The following is a 25,186-nucleotide window of genomic DNA, read 5'->3' on the forward strand; positions in this document are numbered from 1 at the left end:
ATATTACATTGGAGATTATTAAAATGGAAAGAATTTTCCAAATGCAATTTACTTCCTACCACTTATTTTTTAACTTTCTTCATTTCACTCAATAAGAAGTTAACTAGTCAATTTCACATCGGTTTCCAGCAGTTCTCATCAATTTCAATTTTCTCTTCCCCTGCAATGAGATACTACAGGGGAACATTTAGTGCCAAACAAAGCAGCAGTCTCACAGCATGTGCACCCGTCACTTCCTCTAGTGCAGATCCCAGGTGCGCATCAGTTTGTAGAACTAGATCAAATCCTTAATAACGGTTTAAATATTGCTCACCCCATGTAGGGGTGGGTGAGGGACACTAGCTCAGACCAACCCCAGTCAGTCATTTACACCACTAACCTTGTTCCAAGCCCTGATTATGCAGAATAGTTTAAGACAATCCAAGTTCACATGTGAACTTTAGAGTAGAGTAGGTTTTTTTTGGGGGTGGGTGGGGGGGGTGGGGGGAATTAGACCCACAAACCAATGCTCATCTCAATCTTAACTGTGGAGCAGCAAGGTCCACTTCGTAACATCTACACTGTTACCTATTTCCAGAAAGCTCGTTCAGGTTGTGTATTCCTATAGGATCATGCAGCGTCTTTCTGAAATCAAACCCACCAGCAGTGTATAAGCCACCATTAAAATGCAGCCACCACTGGTGGGGAAGACAGCAGCTGTTAAAACAGTTCATAGCAACACTATTACTAGGCACAATTCCCCCTTAGTTTCTTTTATTGTGCCCAATCAATGTAAATTTACTGGATTCAATGGAATCACCACGAACTTACACCAGCACGCCAGAGGAAGAAGGCCCACTGCATCCAAATGCAGCAGCAGGAGTAGTGGACGCAGGCCAAATATAGCTGCCTAATTTGACAGGTTTCAGAGTAACAGCCGTGTTAGTCTGTATTTGCAAAAAGAAAAAGGGGGACTTGTGGACCCTTAGAGACTAACCAATTTATTTGGGCATAAGCTTTCGTGAGCTACAGCTCACTTCATCGGATGCATACTTTACAGGATACCAGAGCTCATGCCCCTATTACAGGGTGCAACAAGCTACTGGAGTATTGAAACCTGCACTCTCGATACATTTGTGATTCTGGAGCGAGGACTTGTGTGCCTCTAATTGTTTTTATTTGGATTGGGAGAGGATAGGTTAAGAGAAGTAAATGAGACTCAACTGGAGGGCAAAAGGCCCATTTAGTTGAGATAATCACTCCAAAGCTTTAGTAACAGACTCATAACTCCAGGAGAGCACTGCTCAGGGCTCGGCAATCTGAAATAAGGGCCTGTTTTGTTTCCAGCCAGTCAATAGGTTTATTATGCAGCCAACTTACTTTTTTTCTGATGAAGTGAGCTGTAGCTCACGAAAGCTCATGCTCAAATAAATTGGTTAGTCTCTAAGGTGCCACAAGTCCTCCTTTTCTTTTTTTTCCAGTGTATTTCTTCCCTTTTACCATTAAGGTGTAAAAGACAGAGGAGGATTAGCAGCAGACACAGTAATAGGAAGTATCATCTTGCAGGGTATGTACTGACAGGGATACCACATGGGGAGAGGATGAAAGGAAGAGATAATGGCATTTGCATGAGCTCCGAAGAGCAGCAAGATGCTGTTTCAAAGACCAGATAGGATTAAAAGCCAGGATGAAGTGTCTAGCAGTGGTAGCCATTGCAAGGGCCATTGTGTTTAGAGCAAGGGAATCATGGGAGCAACAACCACCAACACCTCATAAACAGCCACTGGATTTATCATAAGAGAAACTCACCTGCATTGAGCTGCAAGAGCAGAGCGAGGGGTAATTCCAGGCCACTTCCCTAACAGATCACTCCAGCAGCCAGTTACAGACACTGCATCATGAGAGTGAATCTGCCAGTGGCCATCTGTACCCCGAAGGCAGAACACTCCTTCTAACCTTTGACATCACACACACCCCCCCCTCGGTGCTGGATATTTCCCCTGGGGCTGCTATGGAGGTGGGGTGAACGCACAATGTGTCTACTCAGAACTCAAAATGAGCCTTTGGGGAGTTCAGTTCATTTCCCCCCCCCCCCCACACTCTATGCAGGGGTCATTTTTAATCACATTTCCTGCTCCCGCTTGGGAGCAGAGGCACCAAAATGATACAAGACCCTAGACAATCAGCAGCCCCTACACCCTGCATCCACTACTAATGGAAAGGATCGACAGACAGCGCTTTCCCATCCCAGGGCTACACTGGGCTTGCTCAAGGTCTGCCCCCTTGAGGCAGAGAGGAGCTTCTCCCCCCTTCCCCTTCGGTCCTGTCAGAGGCCCCTAAGTAGGAGCGGGGGGGGGAAACACCAGGTCTCTGCTTCTTTCATCCCAGATCATGTCCTTCCACCTCCACCACAGGCCTAAAGATTCACCCCTTCTGCAGCACCCCCAAGCAGCTTGACTTTACCCATCCACTTACCGTGTTAGGGTTTCTTCCTTTCCCCTCTTTTCCCAGCCCTCCTCCACCAACCTTTGTTCAGGGATCTACAGCCAGCTTGATGCAGCCACTAGGAGCTCACACCACCGCTTCATCCCACTTCAACTGCCCTTCTCCTGCCCAGTCTGCTCCTTATATCCCTGGCATTCCTTCCCAGCATGCCTTGCTGCAGCCTACAATCCCCAGGGTCTCTCTGGAAACTACAGCTCCCACAATTCCCTTGTGCCATGATAAACCAGGAGGAGGGGCTGCGCACAGCCTATAGCTTCCCTTAAAGGGCCAGTGCCCTGTTACAGGGACACACACAACATGAATAATTCAGGAAACTTCAGACATTGAGGGATTCCTTCCTTTAGTGGAAATAGCTCTTTATAGTCTTCGTTTCATGATTCAGTGGTTCTGATGAAAATAAATTGTGATGGTAAAAGCAAGGGGGACCTCAAGGGGCTGGTGTAACTCGGTGTAGCTCCATTGAAATATATAGGGCGTCACTGATTTGCACCAGCTGAGGATCTGGTTTCAAATCTGCATGCAATGTATGGCACTCTGGCTCAGGTCCTCAAAGATATCTGAACTCAGTGGGAATCAGGTGTGTAAATACCTTTCAGGCTCAAGGCCCTGAGAACTAAAATGAGTGTTGTCCCTTGAGACAAATGGATGGGATGTAAGGGAAGTAACAGGCATTGTGCTGGTTCCACACCAGACACACTGAACCTCATCCCGCAAAATTCCCTTCTCTCCCCTCCATAGCATCAAGGACCTCTCGGTTTTTTGAAGGAAACTTCTGGCCCCAGAGTAATAAATCAATCACAACTTGCCTGGATGTATTTAAAATACAGCGGGAAATTTCTGTCCCCTCCCACCCACTCCCAACTGCGGAAACAAGTCATTTGGGTGATCTTAGCAGAATTGGAACAAGTGTTTAGTGGTCTTTAAGGACCCATAAAACACTTCAGGAGTTTGCTGTTTTATATCTATCTTCTACATTAGCCATTTAAATTAAAACATTTATAATTAATTGTTACAAATCAATTCCTTGCACCCCTTTGGGGTAGAAGTTTTCAGTAAATTTTAATCTCTTAAGCAATAGGGTATCCATTTCTTTTACAGAGATTTTCCTGCAAGGGATAGATCAAGGACAGGCAGAGAGCAGCTGTAACAGGAAAATCAATTGATAGGAAAGACAAATTAATGCGTATTTTTCAAAAGTGGAAATGAAAAAAGAGGGCTTGTCATTAGGAACTCACCCAACAGGCAGAAAATAAACCCCCGCTAGTCAGTGGATCATTGAGGTGATTATATCAGAAGGGAGCTGATTGATGTGACGCAGAACTCCATAGCAGCTCTGCACCCATTGCAATGTGCAGTACCACACAATGCCGCAACAGAGCTCCTGGATGCTCCCCTTGCAGCCAACAGGAATCTTTGTCGCTGAGTCCCATAGGCTAACCCCCCTGGGCTAAGAAGAAAGAAGGGCTGGTGATTAAAGTGGTGCACTGGGACACAAGAGATGTGGATTCAATCACCTGAAAGCTGGCTGTGCATCATGACCAGCACAAGAGACTGGGACTCTGTCCCTACCTGTGCCTCTGGTCTCAGTGCAAGTTGCGTCACCTGTCTGTGCCTCAGTTTCCCTATCTATAAAATGGGGAGAATGATGCTGGCCTCCTTTGTAAAGTGCTTTGGTGTCTGTGGATGAAAAGCATTAGGCAAGAGCAGGATTACACCCTCTGGAACCTTGATCAAGTCACTGAAGTCTTTCTGGGCCTCAGTTCCCCACCTGGAACACAGAGAGAATACCCCCTCCTGAGTACTACTGGTATTGTGGTAATGTCCAGGAGCCATAGCCCTGCACCAGGAACCCATTATGATAGGTGCTGGACAAACACGAATCAAACAGATGGTCTCTGCTCCAAAGAGTTTCTTGCTTAGACTGCAAGCTCTCCAGGGCAGAGGCTGTCTCTCACTCTGTGTGCGCATGTGTGACAGCACCTAGCACAACAAGGTCCTGATTTCAGCTTGGGACTCTTGGTGCTACTGAAATACAAAGAAATAATAAACACCAGGATTGGGCCCCATGGGCCTGAGGCTGCAAAGCCGCACCTATGAATTGAGTTCAAAGTTACTCAGCTGCATAACCCTGTGCTGGATCAGAGCCCAGGGCTGCACCGTCTTTCATATCGGATGTCCCCCGTAGCGCTTTGCAGTGTGAAATAATCTTTACAAAGCAGCGAAGTATTAGCCAAAAGGCAGGATAAGCCACGTCTTTGAGCAGCATCCAGCCCTCAGAAGAGAAAGGGAGAGAGCAAGCAGCGAGAGGTGCTTTTTGATTTGACTTGTTTGCGTATTTCTCTCTCTCGGCAGCTCTCTGATCCATGCACCAGGTACCCCAACGCTCTTTGTCGTCTTACCCGTTTGCTGAACTCGGTGCCAATACTTTCAGCAGCCTACAGGAGGTGGGCGTGATTTTTGTTAACTTCTTGCCTTTGGGCGGAGCTGTACCTGGGCCACGTTTTAGCCAGTCCGGGGCAACAGAAAGGGTTTGATTCGTCAGCGGGACAGCGCTAAGAGCAGCTGAGCAAGAGGAGAATTAAGAGGCACAAGCAAGGGGGTTGGGAATTGGACTGAGATGCAGAGCTGCCCCCACACAGTCGTGCAGGGAGGCTGTTCAGGGTGACGGGAGCTGCCGAGGAGAAGGCTCTCGTGCTAGCAATGTTGCGATAAAGTGAAGGGAGAGAGGTGCCACAGGGGAGCTGAGCAAGGCAAGTTCCCAGGGGCAAGGTGGGGTGAGTCCACAGAATGTTTCAGAGGCAGAAAGGGGTCCTGAAATGAACCGAGTCAGTGGACTCGTCGGTAGATGGGGCTGCTGCGGCGGCTTTCCATCTGTGTATGTGCCTTGAGATGGGCTGCCACTGGAGGGCTGGGACATGGGAGGCTATGGAGGCTACGGAGAAGGGACAGTGCTTGGCTACCCAGAGTGGCACTGAGCCTACAGACCAAAGGGGAGCCATACTGATCCCTCCTATCATATCCACAGAGCAGGTGTCAGATAAGCCGCTTAAACACAAGATTATCTTGGCTGCATGATCCACTCCAAGCTGCAAACACTGCTCAGGCCGGATCAGCGAGGCTCTGAGATGCTGAGGCTAGGGGGATCTCCCATGGGAAGGCAAGGCATGGCCAAAAGAGCCGGCCCAGTGCATCCCTAGGACGGGTGCTAAGTAGCGAGGGGGCTGAACCTTGGTGGTTTGGTTCACAGGAGCAATGGGATAGAGAGGGGTAATAGCCATGGAGCAATGGGCTGGAGCTGAAGCAGCACCAGCTGAGAGGCCTAATGTGAAAGCAGATGCAGAGAGGGTATTGAAAGGGGGTTAGTGCAGAGAAAAGGCAGGGCAAGAAGAGAGCTCTGCTATGCAGACAGTGAAATCCTGAGGCTTCTTATTTGAGCTGTCATGAACCCCCTGGCTGGGCCACTGTGATCTGGACAGAGCCGCTCCCAGGATTTCCACTACACCCCCCAGTTCTCAGTGGTTCAGCGGGTGAGGCTGACATATGGGGTCTGAGCTGGCCCCACAATGAAATCAATGGTGCAGGACCCTGTCGTGGGGGCTTTTGACTCTCCGAATGGGAAACTGAGTTTTCAGCCAAATGACATTTTCCACAGAAAGTGTCTGCACTCGGTGGAAAATGTCAACTTTTGGACAGAAAAATGAAAAGCTCTTGCCTGAAACGTTTCAGCTTTTGTCTGAAAATGCTGCGGGTTTGGGGTGTTTGAGTTTTCTATGAAAAGCTGGAATTTTCTGCTCAAATTTTCAACAATTTCCCCTGCTTCCTCCACCCCTACACTTTTTGTCCAAATTTCCAGGGAGAAAAACAACAACGAACCACTTCCCAATCAGCTCTGTGTGCTAGTTTGGGCTACGCTCCCAGTGGGAACCTGCTGTGTGAGCCCTGTCTTCCCTTCTGATAGATCACACCGAGTTTGCCTGAAATGCTGCCAGCCACAGCCAGGGAGCCACTCGGTCTCTTTAATTTGCACATTCCGAACCAAGAGCTCCTGGTGCATCCCTCTGCTTTTGGCCAGACTCAGCTCCCCAAGGAGATCCGCCCTGCCAGGCTGAATCCTCACTGGGAAATCCAAGCTCAAGGTATCATAGAATCATAGAATATCAGGGTTGGAAGGGACCCCTGAAGGTCATCTAGTCCAACCCCCAATTTTTTCTCTCTCCCTGAGCGTTGGTGACATAGTTATTTTTTTCTGTTTGAAGAGTCAGAGTTCAGGGGCCAAATCCATTGAGATCCGAGGGAGTTTTGCCAGAGTAAAGATTGCAAGATTGGGTCTGATGTTCATGGTCATACATCTCTATAGAATTATATAGCATTTCTGCAATCCCCAGCTGAGTGTGTGGGACAGGTCCCCCTCTGTGCCTAGCACACAGAGAAACTGAGTCTGTTATAGCATCCAGCTAGAGAGCCTGACGTCGCGCTGGAGTCCCTGGTTCAGTTCCTGATGTCTTGCTGAAGATGGTTGTGGTCACATGTCCCCCTACAGGAGTTTGTCAATTCAAATACATTCCCAATGGGGCAAAGAAGGATAGCACCTAAAAAAGTGGGGTTCGTGCTCATCTTTTCCAGGCTATTTTTTCTTTCAAAATTACTGATAATGAATTTACATTTGTCTAGTGCATTTCCTCCAGAAGGGTCCCAAAGCATTTTGCCAACTTTTAACAGCAGGTAATCAGCACCCCCATGCAGACAACTCTGGGATGGAGCTTGGCAGCTTTTGTTCAAGTGCTTGGCAAGAGTTTAGGACAGGAAGTGACACAGAACATTGTATCCAACCAAGAGGGTATTGAAGGCAGGTGAGGGAATCTCTGTTATTGGACCATCTTCTGTTGGTGGAAGGTACTAGCTTTCGAGCTACACACAGCTCTTTTCCAGATCTGCGGAAGGAAACAGTGTCTGAGTTGCCAGGACCCTTCTGCTCTTGCTAAAAGTGCTATGGGATGGTTTTAATCAGCGATAAGTGGTCAGAACTTTGGATTTAGGACTCCTTGGCTGGAGCTGCTAAAAACCACGTTATACCATCAGTTCCACAAGGACTCAAAGTGGAGAACACCATCCACTGCACCTGGGCCAGTGAACGTGCAAGGCCATTGTTCCTGTTGCTGTGACAGCACACAGAGCTACGGCATCTGTGGAGCACCGAAAGGATCCGACCTGCTTCGAAGCCTCCACAATTCCTGCCTGTATCTTTGGAAGCATGAAGCTGCCTGTGATTGGCGCTATGTAAATTAATACATAATAGTAACAGGAGGAACATGCTTGACTAACCTAGCGCATCACCTTTGTTGATAGGTTTAGCAGCAAGATGCTGTCGGAGACAGAGCAGGCAGCAGCTTGCATCGAAATGAACGTTTAGTGGCTTGAAGTCTATAATAAAAGGCAGAAACACACCTTCACTGTGATCAGTACAATCCTGTTACAGAAATGCTGCCTGGCTCTGGGTGTATGTAACACGCTGGTGAAGCATATGTCGCGTCTTCTAAAGAGTAACAGCCTACTGCTGCTGCTAACTCATGGGGTTACTCCTTTCGATTATCATTATTATTTGGGTTATAATAGCACCTACAGGACCCAACTGAGATCAGGACCCTGTTCTGGAATCGACATAGTAAGTGACAGTCATTGGCAGTGTTGAAAGTCTAAATAGAAAAAGATTATCCCCATTTTACAGATGGGAAACTGAGGCACAGAGCAAGGACGTGACTTACCTATAGTCACACCAGAAGCCTGATATACAGCAGGGAATTTTGTATCCAAAATTTTGTATTCGTGAGTCTCAAATGAGTGTGTTAGATCCTCCCCGATTGGTGGAGAGTGGTGCCAAAGGTGCAGGGTTCAAATCCCCCATGGGGTGTCTGTACGTGCTCTCCTGAAATGTTCTGTTGTGAGATCTTGAGGTGCTAATTCCTGCTTCCCTGTGAACTTTCCCCGGGCAACAGGCTCCATTCTCAACATTTCTCATTCCTCCAGCAGGGAAAAGTTTTGCAATTGCTTCATCGCGATTAATTAAAAACTTCTGGGAAAGGTTAAGAGCCAAGGGAAAGGGGAGGGGGGCAGAATAATGCTTAGCAGAGAGCGTATAAAAGGCAGAGCCTCTGGTGTTTTCACTCAAGTGTTAAATGGAATATGCTGTAATGGAAGGAAGGCTGAAAAAATAAAACACTCAGCAGCAAATGCCTGGGGATGGGGCTTTCTTTTTTACTCTGTAATTTAAGCACACTGGGACTGATACAAGCTCAGGTTCCGTTTTTTAATAAATAATAAGTGTCCATCCATCCAGCTGTCTGTCTGTCTAACCATGTATATATAACCAATGTCCTTTAGCACCCTTCAGCTTCTGGTCTTTGCAGTCATTTGTTCTTCCAGGCAGGGGACTAATCGCTTACGGATTATCTGTGACGGGCCTGCTTTGCTTCTGGAAGGCTGGTCTTGTGGTTAATGCGTTGAATTGGGACTGGGGAAACTGAGTCATGGCTCTGCCATAGACTCTTTGTGTGACCTTGGGTGAGTTTCGTAGACCCTGTTGGAGACCAGACCTCTGGCATGTGCTTTACGACCCACTAACTTCAATGGAGCGTAAGTATATATGTAAAGTTAAGCACACACTTCAGGGCTGCCATGAATAGGGATGTTTCTCTGAATCAGGACCTTCCATCTTTTTGGCTGAGAATTTCAGAAGTGGCTAGTGATGTTGGAGGCCCAACTTGGGAGCCCTTGAAGGGAGCTGCTTTTCAGAGGGCGGGGGCTCAGTTACTGTCTGAAGATCAGGCTCCTTTAGGGTGTCTCAAGTTGGACACCCAAAATTACTAGGCCTCTGTGTCTATGTGCAAAATAGGGGACTAACATTCCCCCCAGCTCACAGCAGGTGACAAGGATAAATTCCTTGGTCTTTGTATGGCAGGCCTGTGAGAGGGGCCTATGGATAGATGAAAATAATAATAATCCATTCAGGCGTTTATACTGTGCTGATTACCAGGCACCACTCAGGATACAGTTTCACTGCTTTCCAGTATCTTCTTGGGACAGATGTGGATTCCTTTGATGGGGCCCTGGCAAAGCATTTGACCACAGCTGTGTGGCTGTCCCCTCCCCCTGCCTCCGTTCTGAATGCCAAATCCTGCCGCCTTTGGATGGAAGGGAAACTTAAGCGAAGAGGAATCGAGGCAAGCCATGGGTTGTTAGCCTCTGGCCACAGATTATGCGTGCTGGAGTGTACGCCAGACAGCCATCCAGGGAGATGGGAAAGACTGCTTGACAATGGGCATTTTCAGACAGGGCAGAGGGACGTTTGCTACAGTGCATTAGACTTGGTAGGGCATAAAGCTTTAATCGGACTCTGAATACTGTTATTGGCCCCAGGTGGGAAAGGAGCAACGTCAGTGGCTTGCTGAAGAGACTAGCATGGGCACATTGCAAATGATAAAGGGTCCAGCAGAGGTCTTCCAAGTCTCGCTTCTCTAAGCTTGATATCCGAGGCAGGAAAAATCCTGGAGAACAAGAGCAGGGCTGCCTCATCTTTTTGAGGGCTATGGCTAGTGGTTAGATCAGTTGATGTAGGTCAAGACTCCTACATTGTTCTCTCAGCTCTGGCACAGAGTTCAAGGCCAGAAGGGACCCCCAGATGTTCTAGTCTGACCCCTTGTAGAGCACAGGCCACCAACACCACCCAGCTCCCGCATGCTAAACCCAGCAACCGAACAGCCCACAGGAGACTAGACTATGATGTGCCACAGGCAGAGAATAGGAGGGGCCTGGGCCCAGAGCCCCCACAATGGCAGGGAAATGAGTAAGTGAGATAGACCCAGGTAATCCCGGCCAGTGACCCACACCCTCATGCTGCAGAGGAAGGCAAAATAAAAAAAAACCCAAGGTCACTGCCAGTCTGACCTGGGGAAACATTCCTTCCCCACCCCACATATGACGATCGGTGAGCATGTGAGCAAGAACCAGTTGGCCACACACCTATCCGAGAGAGCGCTCGGTGCCACTTCAGAGCCTGGCCCACCCCACCCAGTGTCCCATCTCCAGCCATGGCCAGCCGTGATGCTTCAGAGGAAAGAGATTAAAAAAACCCAACAGAATTAATGGAGAGGGGAATATCCCTTCCTGACCCCTGCAGGTGGCCTGCTGAAACCCTGAAGCATGAACTTTGGGAACGTAAGATACAAACTGGAAATGAGCCCTGCCCCTCACCATCATAAACAACCCCGACATACAATTCCTCTCATAAATTGGTCCAACTCTCTCATTAAACTAATGAAGTTATTTGCCCCACAGTTCCTGTTGGGAGGCTGTTCCAGAGCCTCACCCCCCCGTTGGTTAGAAACCTAATTTCCAGCCTGAATTTGTTCATGGCCAGTTTATCCCCATTTGTTCTTGTGCAGCATTTTCCTTTTGCTTCAATAGCTTGTCACCCTCCCTGGTATTTGCCCCCCCCCCCTTCCCAATATATTTAGGGAGAGCATGCACAGCTCATGCTGGACTAAACAAGCCAAGCTCTTCCAGTCCTGTCTCCTAAGCCCTCAGTTCCCCGATCATCCTAGTAGTTCTCCTCTGCCCTTGTTCCCCTTTAAATCCATCCCTTTTGAACATGGGCGGCCAGAACTGTACACGGTGCAATGGCAATGATACGTCTCAATCTCTCCTAGAAACGCCTCACCTGATGCATCATATTTGCCTTTCTCACAGCCGCATCACAATGGTGGCTCATAGTCATCCTGGGTTTTGACCCACGCACCCAGGTCTTTCTCTTCCTCTGTTCTTTCCGACGGACGAGCCCCCAGCTTGGGGCAGAGATTCAACAGACCCGAAAGGCATGACCTCACACTTTCTCCAATTGAATTGCATCCCATTTCTGTCACTCCCATCTTCAAGGCCATCCGGATCTTCCTGTATAATATTCCGATCCTCCTCTTTATGAACAATCCCTCCCAACTTTGTATCATCAGCAAATTTCCTTAGCACACTCAGACTTTTTGTGCCAGAGTCATTAATAAAAAGAAGACTGGCCCCAAGTTTGATAATTCAAATTTCAGCACAACCCATTGCTGTCTCTCCCTGGAGCCAGTTCCTCACCACCTGGTAGTTCTTGTTCTGATCCCCATCTTCCCTTTCACTCGGCTCTTCTTGTCCATCCATGTACAAAGGGTTCATCTGCATGGTCACTAGGACTGCCTGTCAACATCTGCAGAGACAAATAACAAGGAGTTGATGAAATTCATGTCACAGCCTTTGCTGCCTGTTAACACATCGTGATTTTTGCCCGCTCTGGAAACTTTACTCAAGCAACCTTAAAAGACTCAGTTCTCCAGAAGACAGGCGAACAAAGATCTAGAGCTAATTAGGGGTACAGGTGCGTGGGCATCAGGGCTCGGAAAAGCAAAGCATTGTGGTGGTCAAGTAAATACTTGCCTTCTGTGCCCTCCCCTTTCTCCAGGTGAGCCCAGATAATAACACTACCTTGCACTTATACAGCACTTTTCATCAGTAGATCTAAAAGCACTTTACAAAAAAGGCGAGTATCATTATCCCCTTTTTTACAGATGGGGAAACTGAGGCACAAAGCAGCAAAGTGACCCGCTCAAGATTACCCAGCAGGCCCGAGACAGAGCCAGGTCTCCTGAGCTCCAGTCCAGTGGTCTGTCTCCAGAGAGCACAGGGACATGCCATGCCGCATTGACATAAGTAGAGAGGAAGCCAAAGGCATCCAATTAGCACTAGGGGAAATGAACATGGGCACGAGCCGGGTCTCCGAGGAAGGCAGCATCCAGCACTAGTAATGCTGACTGGCTTGTATGAAAGCACAAAGAGAATAATCTAGCCCATTAAAATTGCTGGTGCACGGAACAAAAGAAGAACCCCGTGTCTGTTGTCTCTGCTGTAGGTATGTAACTGAACTAGAGAGCGGTGCCCTGGTTGGAGAAACCTGCCACTTTACCTTGATTGCAGGGGGCTAGAGTGTGGGTAATAACATTGATTTTTTTCCTGTTGAATAATAATAGCAGGGGTGATTCACAGCTCGGAGGTGAGCGGAACGTTCTCACGACAGACGTGGCGGGGTGTGAAGCCAGGCATGCTGCTGAGAGCAGAGAAGCTGGCTCCTTTCCCCCTCCCCTCTCACTTGCCATCTGATGCCCTTGACTGGCCAAAAGCCCAGCCTGGTCTCACAGTACAAGCTTCCGCCGGCTCCACAATGTCAAAAGGCGATGGGGTAGGGGACAGCAGAAACAAGAGTTGTCAGTGTTTGAGTAATCTGGGGCAGGGACGGTGAGCTGTCTGGTTTGTACAGCACCTTGCACCATGGTGCCTGAAGTTGGTTGAGGCCTCTAGGGGCTACCACCATACAGGTGATTCATAATTAGTGAAATCCCTATTTTTCCACATGTCAAGAGCACCCATGAACTTTCAGACCTCAAGTGACAGCTGTAGAGGGGAATGGGATCAGAAGGAACCCATGCAACAAGAACCAAAGTCTCCAGGCCAGAGCACAGTGTGTGCATCTCTGTAACATGCTGCAGCGGCTTGGAGAACAAAACAACTGCTGTCTCTGCACACCGAGGGCTTAGAAATTTAAAGGTGCAATGCACAAAAAAACCAAAGCTACAACTATTCATGTGAGCAGGTCATGCTGGGGTCATGAAGGACTTGCGTGAGGGCAATAGCTAGCTGGAATGGTGATGCAAGTCAAAGGAAAGTACAAACAGGAGGAGAGAGAGATGCAGTGATGGATGGGTTAGAAATACTTAAGGCAAGGTGAGTGAGTAGGTCTGCACCGGCTGCCAACACAGTGTGGCTCACTGTCTCCCCCTAGTGGATAGACCACATATGTCAAGGTTTACGAGCACCATCACCCTTTAGCTCAAACAGTCACCATTTGTGATTTAGGTCAAGATAGCCCAAGTTCAGTCCCCTTAGACAATTCATGATAGATAGGTAGCCTTTCCCTGCTCCGGATAACTCACTGCTCTGAAACTAGAGCTCTCACTGGAGCAGTATTCCTCCTCCCAGGGCTGCCACTCATCCTGACAAAGGCAAGAGAATTATTGCCGTAGTGGTGGGGAGAAAGCCAACAGAGTGACAATGTTTCTTAGCAGGTAGACAGAGTATTTTTGGGGAAGAGACAGACCGTAAAACGGTGTGTTGGAACAGACTTTGCAGGGCCACAAGGCAGCTGTCGACTCCTCTCTGTTAATTTAGTCCAGCTCTTTTATATCGGTTTAATAAGGTTTCCGAAGAGCCTGTCTGCCTAGGAGGGGCTGGAGAGTGAAATACAAAGCCCTGGAAGAGGTAGCCCTTGGAAGCTCAGCAGGGAAGGTACCCCTCTTAAGGATTATTGTAATATGCAAGTATAACCCGTGCCCGCTTGACATGGTGTTTTGTCCCCCTCTACTGGCACACAGCAATTGATGAGTCTGCTACACTCTTAGCTAAGAACCATGTGGCTTTTGGCTCGCAAATCTAGCTCTTGAAGTCCCAGGTTCGATCCCAGCCACCACCGACTGGGGTCTGTTGGCGTTATACACGCTTATTGGGCCAGGGCCCATCGTTTTTGCTCTGGGTCTGTAGAGCACCTAGCACAATGCAATCCCAGCCCGTGACTGGGACTCACAGGTGCTACCGCAATATAAGTAACAATAGTAATATTAGCAGCTACGGCATCAGTTTCTGGAGACCCGGTAGCGTGAAGGAGGCAGGCATTAGCGAGAGGGGGGTGCCATACGTCAGAAAGCAGGATTTGTAGTAGCAGGTGCTTTTCTTGTCAGTGCACGGGGTGTGGCTCTCCATTGCTCTGTACCTTGCGCAGTCTTTTACATTGACACCGCTATCAAACGCTGCTGGGTGGATTGGCAACCACCACCCACTCTGCTGCGGCTGAGACCCAGCCCCTCATCCCGGGACAGAGACATCAGCTGGTTTTCCCTCATTCTTGCTGCGTCTCTCTCCCAGGGCAGGGTTGTTCCCTGCAGGCACATTGTCTAGTGGGGCGCCCTATCTCCTTGCCAAAGGCCCCCTCAACAGGCTTCCCACTATTTCCCTGTGGGAGACTTTCCCCCAGCCTAAATAGCTCCCTGCTACCCTGCACATGTTCCCCTGCTTAATTCCATCCCACCCCTCTTGAATCCCTCCCCGCACCAGCCACAATAATTTCTGCCTGTCCTTGGCATTTACGCCATTCCATTTCCCATCTCTTCCCTTTGCCCCCATTCATTTCATCACCCTCCTCATTTATTAATGGACCTGTTTTGTCCCTAGCCCTTCACGAGCACTGATACAATTGCAAAAGCCACCACATCCTGGATCAAACTCCAAAGCCAGTGGGAATTTTGACGGCATGAGAACAGAGCAAAGAATTCAGGCTTCTGGCCCAGGGAGATCTAGAGTACTTTCTTTCACTACACATACACCTTTCTTGCTCTCACACACTGAAACCCCTCCAAGTTTATAGCTGGAGATCTACTTGCAAGCAACCTCCTCCAAGATGCAGCCAGTACCACTGACAGCTTCTCCACTGGACATGCAAACGCAAAGTCAAAGTGGAGGTGCTGGCTACCACAGGGCAAATAGAGTGGGTGTTGAGTTACTACCAGCCCACAGAAGGAGGCAGCCTGCCTTACCCTTAATTTTGGACAGGACTCTCTGCCTCTTGTGGACTGCTGGGTCAGCAGCTGGAGAGATGGCTGGCTGGCAGGACTGAGCCAGAATCATGTGAACCCAGGTGCAGATTGAGGTTGGTGTCCTGCTACAACAAACCAGGCAATGAGACCTCCAAGGGGTGTAGCCACACACTGCAAAAGTAGCTTTCCTATCCACCTGCCTTAGCCTGCACTGCTTCAGGAAAACGCTCAAGACCAACTGGGTGGGTACAGCGTTTGGCAGATCGGGGGTTTGCGAGGGGCACACGCTCTGCTGATCCTTGCAAGGAAAGCCACACTCTCCCCAGAGCTCAGGGACCGTCCACTGGCAGCAGAAGTGAAGAGAAAAACCCCCAAGCTGACACTGAAATGTGTGGACAAACATGGCCTGATGCTGCCAAGTGGCAGAGGTGAGCGTGGCCTGTGGAGATGGATATGCATGACAGGGACAGAAACAAGCCTTGACACATTGGGTCGGGATTCATGCGTGCTGCCTTTTCATGCATATTTATGGAGGCTCGGGGAGGATTGATAAAACAGGAAGTGGGGGGGGGGAGGCGGGCATTTATGGACAGCCAAGACCCGAATGTCTGAGCAACTCCAGGCTGCTCAGATGAGCATGGCTTGATACAGGAAAATGTGACATTTCTTGTCAGCGAGGTTTTAAAGGCAGAGTGGCAGAATAAATTAGCACCAGCGAGGAGCCAGCATGTTTCTTTTAATTATCAGCAAAGGTTCTGAGGCATCAGAGTCTGTTAACTCTTGCTGATAGAAAGGCATTTGTCACAGCTCCTGTCTCAGATGCATTGTTTACTCAGAGCAAGCCAGCCAGAAAACAAACACATGGGAGGAGGGAAAGAAAAAAAAAAAGCCAAACTAATAACCGTGCCCCACCCCAGCCCTCATGAACTTGTCAGGCTGATGGCGATGACACTGTGACAATGACAAAGTCATCAGCAGGGTCCAGAAGAACAGGCCTGTCTGTGAAGAGCAATGGAAGAACATTTAATCATACAGCAGTGTCAGCTAGTGAGTCTCAGCCTGTCACTCGACAGCAGCTAGGTAGAGCAGAAACACAGGAATTTCCACAATGGATCAGACCCAAAGTCCATGTAATATCTTGACTCTAACAGTGGCCAGTATCATCCTCTTCAGAGGAAGGTGCAAGAAACCCTGCAGTTATGGGATAACCTGGCCCCAGGAGACATTTCTTCCTGACCCTCATTAGTGAGAGGTTGATTTATGCCATGAAGCATGAGGATTTATATCCCTGCCAAAGCTCTCTGAGTCTGCTCCTCAGTTGGTGTAAGGCAGCATAGCTCCATTATTCAATAGATCTGTGCCAGTTTACACCATCGGTTTGTTTTTTTAATGCACACCGTCGTAACTCTGGATGTGCTGGAGAAAATGTCTGATCCTTGCTAAGTGCTTGGTTGGAATGAAGTCTTGTGGCAGTGAGCTCCACAGGCTTCTTGGGTGTTGGGTGAAAATGTAGGAACCTGGAAGGGTGCAGCTCTGGGGAAAAAACCTAGAAGGGAACTGGGGCCAAATACTAACATATTGCTAGGCTCAGGTTATTTTTAAAGTTATTGCATCATGCGAAATGAGCCAGTGACATGCCCCCTACGCTACAGCATATACTGGTGTATAGGGTCCACTCTACTGCCATCCGCAACTTTAGATCAGCAACAAACTTGGCCCCGTGTGTTGTCCTTTGGTCTCTTCCCCATGCGCTCTTGGGGGCGCAGCCGAGCCCAACATGCTAGCTGCTGCACGCACAGGTCTATCCTACTCTGCCTGATGTGCATGAATGCCCTAGGAGTGAAATAGACCTGGTGCTTCTGCATGTCACCACTGAAGTGCACTGGTGAAGCCAGCTGTTGAGGGGCCTGTGACTGCAATCTGAGAGGATGCAGAAGTTCCTTAGGACTGAAGCGAATTTGGAGATTTGTGCGGAGGCCAGGAGTGGAATGACAAAGGGTGCTTAAAGTCAGAGCAGCTGGGGAACCCGTCACTGGTGTAGCAAGGGGCAATGCAGATGTGGACTGAGGCCCCAGCATCTGGAATAACTGGGAAGCAGGGCTGCCATTCTAGACTGAGGGGCTTGGGGCTGTAGGAGGATGGAGTCCAGAACTAGGAGAGCAGGGGATGGAGGCAGTTCTGCACTCAGGTGCTTGGCAAAGCTGTTGGGGAATGCAAGGCTAGCAGCCAGGAGTGTGGCAGGCACAGACTTGGATGCATTAGGGCTCTGGGGTGGGGTCCCCAGGAGCTTGCCAGTCACAGGCCAGCAGTTGGGGGCCTTGCAGAGCCATGAGGGATGCTTGCAGAGCACCTTTCCAGGAATTACCTGTGCTCAAGCCAATTGAGTTTACTCCTTATATCCCCAGTTGCTAAAACATCTCCAGTTCACCCCCAAGACTCTCCCTGCTCCCCCAAGTCACATAATGAGTGCCCGGCGTCTGCCCGCACCCCTTCCATGGGAGCAGATCTCACTGCAAAGCAGGGTTCGGGAGACACCATGGGGGTGGCTCACTCCAGTTTGTCTGCCATCCTAATTAACAGCCACCAACACTGCTTGCCCGACGGGGCCCCTTCACCTTCCGCTGATGGTGCCAGAGGGGCTGAGGAAGGGTCTATGCCCTCTCAGCAGAGGCAGTGAGATAAATACCTGTCTAACTAACCTGGGGGAAGAGGGCGCGGGAGAGTGGAATGGCAGATACAGCCGAGGGAGCCAAGCAGATGTCACTCATCAGCCACTCTGTCATTCTGATTTCACATCAGGCAGAAGACGCCAGGGACTGATTTCCCTCCTCATCACCCAGACACAAAAGCTCTCCTAGGAGGGGACCCTCCAGGCTGAAGCCAGGCCAAGGGTACAAGTCAGGACTCCTGGGTTCCGTTCCTATTTGGGACCCAGCCTTGCTCTGAGACCTCACACAAGCCTGTTGCCCAGTTTATTCTGCCGGGTGACAGGGAGGAGAAGTAGTCACCAACTCCCCGCTGGTGTTGTTAGGCTTAATCAACTGATTAATGAACATTTGTGAAAGTGTTTAGAGACCCCCAGCTGAGAGGCAGTGACTAATGGGATACAGGGAAAGTCTTGGGGGTTGACACAAGGTTCGGATTTTGGAGAGCTACGCTCAATTGTTACTCGTGCCAGAGATGGCGGGTGTGACCTTGGGCGAGTAACATGATCTGTCATGTGTAAACCAACTGATGCTAATAAATTTCTCTTCTCCCACCCTATTTAGAGCATAGGCTCTTCAGGGACTGTCTCTCACTATGTCTGTGCAGCACCGTGCGTAATAGGACCCTGATCGCAGTTGGCTCGCTAATAAAAATGTGAAGCAGAAACCATTATGGGATCTGCCCCGGCTATGGATTTACCCAGAATATTTTAAAAAATATTCAGCATAAAACAAAAGACGCCCCGAGCAAAATGTTTCCCTGCAACGTGGAGTGCTGGAGAGGAGGCTCCTAAATGCCTGTCTCTGCCCAGAGTCCAATGTAATATGCTGTAATTTTATACCAGGCACTCTTGATTTAATCATCAAAATGCCTTGCAGGGGATTAACTACCAGTTTCCTCTTAATCACTATTGATATAATGAGATGAAGACATTCAGCTCTGGGGCCGGTGCTATTTGTTGGGCAGGTTTTGCTGCTCTGCACTTGGCAAAGGCTTATGAACCCAGCTGAGGTATATGAAATGCAGAACCATAGGGGAAGGGGAGCAGGTTCGGCAGGGGGATGTTTCTGAGTGAGCACGGTTGCCCCAGCTTCCCTGTGGGAAAATCAGCAAAACGGCAAGGCTGTGATCTCACTCAGGTTCCTGGGGTCACTCTGGCCAGAAGTCCATAAGTCAATGGCAGTTTCCACATGTAATGCTGACGTCCAGATACCCAGCGGCAAACTTTGGCAATGGGACGGCATGAGAGGGGCTACAGGCTGTAACTCAGAAATTCTAGGTGGCTGAAGATCTATGCGGAGTCTCAGAACTAACCTAAAGAACAATCCACATTGCTGAGTCCACCCGGCTGGGCCAGAGAGCTGGAGAGCCTTCTTCCAACCAGCTCAAGTGAACACACACTGGCAATCGTATGAAGCTTGACCTGGATTTGCCAGGGCTGCCCCCAAATCAGAAGTGGAGTGTGTGTCTCTTTAAAGACTATTTAGGAACTTCTTTGGGGTCTACAAAAGCCCCCTTCGAGATCCTTCGCAGTAGGAAAAGTGCAGCATTCACCATACACTTCACCACGTCTGCCCGCTACCCAAGTGACCCCTGGAGTTTCGGCGGTAGAGATCTGTTTTGCAGATCTTGGGGCCAAACACAGCAGCTGTCCTGCATGGGGTCACTGGGCCATAATGAGTGCAATGGCAAATAGGGCTCTGCTAGAGATTAATGTGGCCCCATGTTTCCCTTTGTTTATATTTCTCAGAGGACAGCACTGGCCTCACCTGTTTCCAGCGACACTTTCTTAGTCTCCCAGGGCCAGATCCTCAGCTGGCCTAAAGCAATGCTGATCTACATCAGCTGAGCACCTGGCTCATTGACTCCAAGGGATCTACTCTGGTTTACACCACCTAGGGATGTGCCCTCTCTCGCCTTTGCTCCTTCCGAAGAATGGGGCTCTGGCATTTCCCCTGTGAGGTGATTTGCAAGCCCTGCTATAAGGCAGCCCTTGAGGATGCTAAACGCATGACATGTAGATTGCTCGTTTCCTGCCCCACTCCTCCCCCCTCAAATCCTTCTCAGGTACCAAAATCAAAAATAAGGAAATTAAAATTGTAATTCACTGAGCAATAAATCCTTCGATAAAAGAAACGCTAAGGCAGAAGGAGAGAGCCAAGCTTAATCCTCAGACAGTTTCGCTCTTTTTTCTTCCCCCAAGATGATTGTCTTTCAGATAGGAAATGTTTTCTATCAAAAATTATCCCCACCCAGCCTAATCTCCCTATATGTAAAAATTGCAGGGTAGATGTACCATCAGTCCCTTCCCTGGGAATTGGGGGATTTCGTTTGAAACCCTCGTTCTGGGGCACAAACTGGTTTCTGCATTTCCCTCAGTGTAGATGGACGTTCTGCCAGGGTTAGGCATGGGCGGCAAAGATTAAAGGGACAAATTCTGTTCTCAGTGGGGAAAATTCAGAAGGCCTATGTCCCCCTTAAACCTCATGTGGTGGTGGAGGTTTAAACCCAGCTAACCACCCATGCCGAAGGGTCATCGTGTTATTATTAATTATGTGTACTGCGGTAACATCTGGGAGCTCCAATCATGGAGCAGGGTGCCATCATGTTGTGCACTGTACAAAAACCAAACAAGACAGCCTCTGCCCTAAGCAGCTTACTGTCTCCTCATAAGACAAGAGACAGCAGCTGGATACAGACAGACAAATGGGGGAGCAGGAGAAAACAACACCATGAGCTGCTTTCCCTTTCTTGGTGTAGGGGCACACTAGGAGCAGGAGGGGCGATAGCAGGGGAGGGGCTAGACTGCTGCAGCCAGTGAGTAAAGTTAGAGCAGTCTTTGGGATGGACAAAAATAAATGCGAAGAGAATTTGGTTCTCCCCCCTTCCTTCGCATTTACGAGGGGCATCAGCGAGCTGAACAACAGAATGGGCCCAGCTCAAACCTAGTGTAAGTGGATAGAGTGGATCCCACAAACCCTGGATCCAGCCCCAGGAGTTGTTCTAACTGATGCCTGGGGTGAAACTGTCCCCAAGAGACCACCCAACACCCCAGAACAGCCAGAGGACATTGTTCTCTTTCTTCACTTCCTATTCCCCGAACCCCCAGGGTTGTGAGAGGATCCACATAGGGCCATTACCTCAGCTGTGCACCACTAGATCATCCCTTTTATGCCAGGGCACTTCCCAGGGGGGAGATCTAACTGGTTTCCAGCTCCTTGACCCTGCTGGAGCGGGTTAAAGAGACTAGGATACAAGCCTGAAAGTGGATCTGAGAATCTTCTTGCTGTGTGCTGAAAAATGAACTAAGTCTGTAAAAGACGGTCAACGTTTAGCCAGGGATCCATCCCCCAGGCTCTCCTCTCACCCTGTCTGATTCAGAGAGAGTAAATGTCCCTGACATAAGGATTATAGTTCTATCTATAAATCATATTTTGCCTCAGGTTAGGGGAGGGGAGAGAGATTACAAGAAATAGATCAGAAGTGGCATGACTCATTATTATGAGGTGAATCAGAGTTGGGGATCACAAGGGCAAATTTAATAGAAAATGTATCCAATCCACAGTGGTAACTTTAATTGCGGCTATTAATGAAGCCTATTTAGAATGCATTATGTATCTGGCACCTTTAGATGCAGCCCTCAATTCATCTTCGGTGTCAGATGTCTGCTTGCATCAGATCGAGAGTCTGATGGAAGTTTTTTCCCCTTCATCGGGAACAATTGAGGTAAAAAAACAACCTTGTTTAATCAATCAAATGTGATCAGGCCAGCAATCCACTGCAAGCATCTTGTGAACGCGATGTGCTTCCCTGACCGCAGACAGTATCCAGGAAATACAGATGGAGGGGGAGCCTTGGAAGAAATCCCTTTCCATATGCAACTTTAGATTGCCTGATGAAGACGAGGCTCTTTGTGTTGTACTGAGACTCTGCTTTTTCTCCTATGGACCTGAAAGGGCTTTGCACAGGCAGATGAGGCATTATCATCCCTATTAAGGGTGGGGAAACTGAGGCAGAAAGCAAGGCAGTAACTCACCCAAGGTCACAGAGCCGGCTATGGAACCCAAGAGGGCCAACTCCCACATCCTATATCTGGGGCCATGCTGCCTAGACTCAGTGTCCCACAGCTACAAGGAAGTGGATTCTCTGTTGTCCTGTGGCTTATAAGGGTGGAACAAATGGGCCATGGGAGTGTCAGCCGCAAGAAATGGGGAGAAGGTACTTTGGCTTGCGGCCTCTTCGATGGGACAGTAACTTAACAACAGTGGCAGCATCTTGCTACCCGCTTTCTAGCACAACTGTGCATCATCAGCACCGTGAAGAGCTCAGAGCTGGAACCGGGCACATGCTCAGTTCAGGAGCCAGAATCATGGGCTGCGTCTACACCACCAGCCATGGGTATGGTTCCCTGGCTCGCGTACAGAGTGGGGCTAGCTTGTGTTTGTACTTGGCCCAGCTCAGCCTCGTCTGCTGCCACTCCCAATGCTACTGGGCAAACACAACTAATTACACTCCCGCTAGCTCACTGGGAGGAAGCGTCTGTCTACGCAAGCAGGGAATTACACCCCAGCTCGTAATGTGGATGTAGCCATAGAAACATGGAAAAGACTTGAGAGAGAGAGAAAAAAAAGACCCACTCTTTCAGCCTGCACCCTGCCAAGGCAGGAATGAGCCCTTCCCTCGTGTCTTTTGAGCCTTGCTGCTGCGTTTGGAACCAACCGAGGTTTCCGCAGCAGTTGAGTAACCATCCCGAGAGCTGTGGGACGAAGGGATTGGTCCGTTCACTAAAAGTCCACAAAAATAAAAATAAAAATAAATAAATCGTTTTGGGTTGAGACAAACCTTTTGCTTTGACAAAACTGAAACGTTAAAAAATGGTCAAGACTGAAATGGTTCGATTTTTAAATTAAAGGAAACTTTGACATCAAAAAAGTCTTTAAACCAAAAATCAAAATATTTCATTTCCGAAATGTGAACTGAAAACATCAGTTCTTTGTGTGTTTTTTCCCCGCACACGAATAATGCAGTGAAACGGACATAGATTTGCAAAATGTTTTCTGTCATCAAATCTGCATTTTCACCCCCTCCTCCCCCCAAAATTTACTCACCCTTCCCATCACATCAAGCCCTACTTCACTTCCTTCCCCTCAAATAACTGTCTGTGTAGTCCTGCAGACAGCAGATCCCCTACATGCTGGAGCCTCTGCCTGAACACCAAGCTTTAGAGACACTTGGCTGAGGGAATGTGAACAAAATGATTTAAAAATACAAGCGGTACCTTAATCAGCTGAATATCGTCATTGCTGACAGGAGGCGCTTGCTGCTCGGGAGACGGGGAGCTTTTAATGCTGGATTTACTGCCCAAAGCTGTACATGCCTAGAACACGATGAACCCATTTCTCAAGCGGGCCCACCTGGCACATGTCAAATCTCGATGCCGCTCTGAATTCTTAGCAGGCACCTGATTGGGAGAGAGCCCCGCTTCCTCGTTCACATGACACTGCTTGAGTTCCTTTCTGTCCTCGTCAGCGCTACAGCGAGACTGAGGGTGGATGGCGGGTGATGCTCTGGGAGCTCGGAGCATGAATTGCCTTTGGCAGGTTCAGATGTGGAAGTAAATTCACTAGTGACGCGTGGAGTTGACCGCCGAGCTCTCAGGAAAAGTCTGAGCCTTTCCAAGCAAACAAACTGGGATGGAGAAAATGGAAAGGTCTCCAGAGATGGAAATAAGCGGTTTGATGGGATGTTCCATCAGGTGATAGCATGGGAAGCTGAGGCTCAGGGTCCGTGTGCTAGCTTGCGGACGAGAGATGGCAGGCAGCGGTAAAGCCAGGCTCCACATGCTGAGTCGAAAGGAAGGATGCTCTTGTATTTAAGGGACCGGAGGGGGAATCTCAGAGATCTGGGGTCACTTCCTTGCCCTACGTCAGACTCCGAGTGTGACTCCGGACAAGCCACTTCGTCTCTTTAACTCAGCCCCCATGGAAAATGGAAAGGAGACCATCACTTCTTAGCTCCATCACAGGGGCATTGTTAGGATTAATCCCATGCATACAGTGCTCTGATCCTATCAAATGCTACAAGTATTACTGGCTGACGAGGTTTCCCTTCTCCAATCAGGTTTCAGAGTAGCAGCTGTGTTAGTCTGTATCCCCAAAAAGAAAAGGAGGACTTGGGGCACCTTGGAGACTAACAAATTTATTTGAGCATAAAGCTTTCGTGAGGTACAGCTCACTTCATCAGATGCATGGAGCTGTAGCTCACGAAAGCTTTATGCTCAAATAAATTTGTTAGTCTCGAAGGTGCCACAAGTCCTCCTTTTCTTCTCCAATCAGGAAACAGAAAAAATGCCATGTGACCGATGTGACCACTTGGTCACCCAGTCGGTCCTATCATGCCCAGTGCTGAATTAGCCTTAGAGGTGCTGAGTTTCTTCAGCTCCTGTTGGCTACAGTGGAAGGCTTGCTGGGTTAAGGATGGTTTAAGGACTTTGGTCTGAAAATCGGAGTCAGTATCCCTGTACAAGGAAGGGAGAACCATGTATTTCCCCCCCCACCACATAAATCTCACTGGAATATTTCTAGCTCCAATGGTTTCTCGGACAACAAGACAATGAAAGAGAATGCTTGTGAGGCTGAGAGTTTTGGGGCAATTACAGAGTCCCTCAGTCCCTGGCCAGCAGTCCATTTGAACAGCTTCTGGGTTCTCCCCACCCCGTATATATTTCTAGGCAATACTTTGGGAATTAAGCAAAAATTGTAATTACTTTCTGTAGTAACAAAGGCTTGTGAGGAAAAAGGCCGTGATAGATTCCAGATTTTATCAGAGCTGACAAGGAGCATTACTTGGGCTGCATTAGAACTGACACTTCATCAAACAATAAGGTCTGCCGTGACCAGCCCTGTGGGATGAATGGACACAGGGATTCGGTCTTTTTAAACCTGAAAATTAAACATGCAGGTGGGATTATTCTGCTCGGCTCTTGTGAGTGAGGAGACAGGGTGTGTCATGGGGTATGCTGCTCCCTGGCACTCCTGCATATTGCCCCCTGCCCACCTGGGGCTGGCAGATTGCCATATCTCACAAGCTAAACAGGCAGGCCTGGGCAGGACTTGCAAGGGGGGGACTCCAAGCAACAAGAGGGTTCTGTAAGAAGCCCTGATGTTCACTCCGTTGGCAGCACACCTCTCCATAAGTCGACACCCCATCATGGTTCTGGGGGGCAGACTTGAGGTCCCAGCTTCTGGATGAGTTGCAAAGACTTCAGAGAAGTTACACTGCTTTATGCCAGACAAAAGCCTTGCCCTTCAGCTTTTCATCCACCTAGA

The 25,186-nt window shown here is 48.9% G+C and overlaps 1 protein-coding gene across 5 annotated transcripts in view; it reads right to left on the reverse strand.

Annotated features, from left to right (window-relative positions):
* Positions 1–25,186, reverse strand: part of LOC125624689 (gap junction beta-5 protein) — a 143,489-nt gene that overhangs the window by 88,250 nt on the left and 30,053 nt on the right. For 3 of the 5 annotated variants that reach the window (XR_007353372.2, XR_012665465.1, XM_048825841.2), the window contains exon 1: positions 2,455–2,611. The gene's annotated coding sequence lies outside the window, so the exon portion shown is untranslated. Of the gene's footprint in view, positions 1–2,454; positions 2,612–11,197; positions 11,723–25,186 lie in introns of those variants that run through there. The other 2 variants (XM_048825843.2, XM_048825844.2) reach the window with 2 other exon arrangements.

Source organism: Caretta caretta, chromosome 19 (assembly GCF_965140235.1).
Source record: "Caretta caretta isolate rCarCar2 chromosome 19, rCarCar1.hap1, whole genome shotgun sequence".
NCBI lineage: Eukaryota > Metazoa > Chordata > Testudines > Cheloniidae > Caretta > Caretta caretta.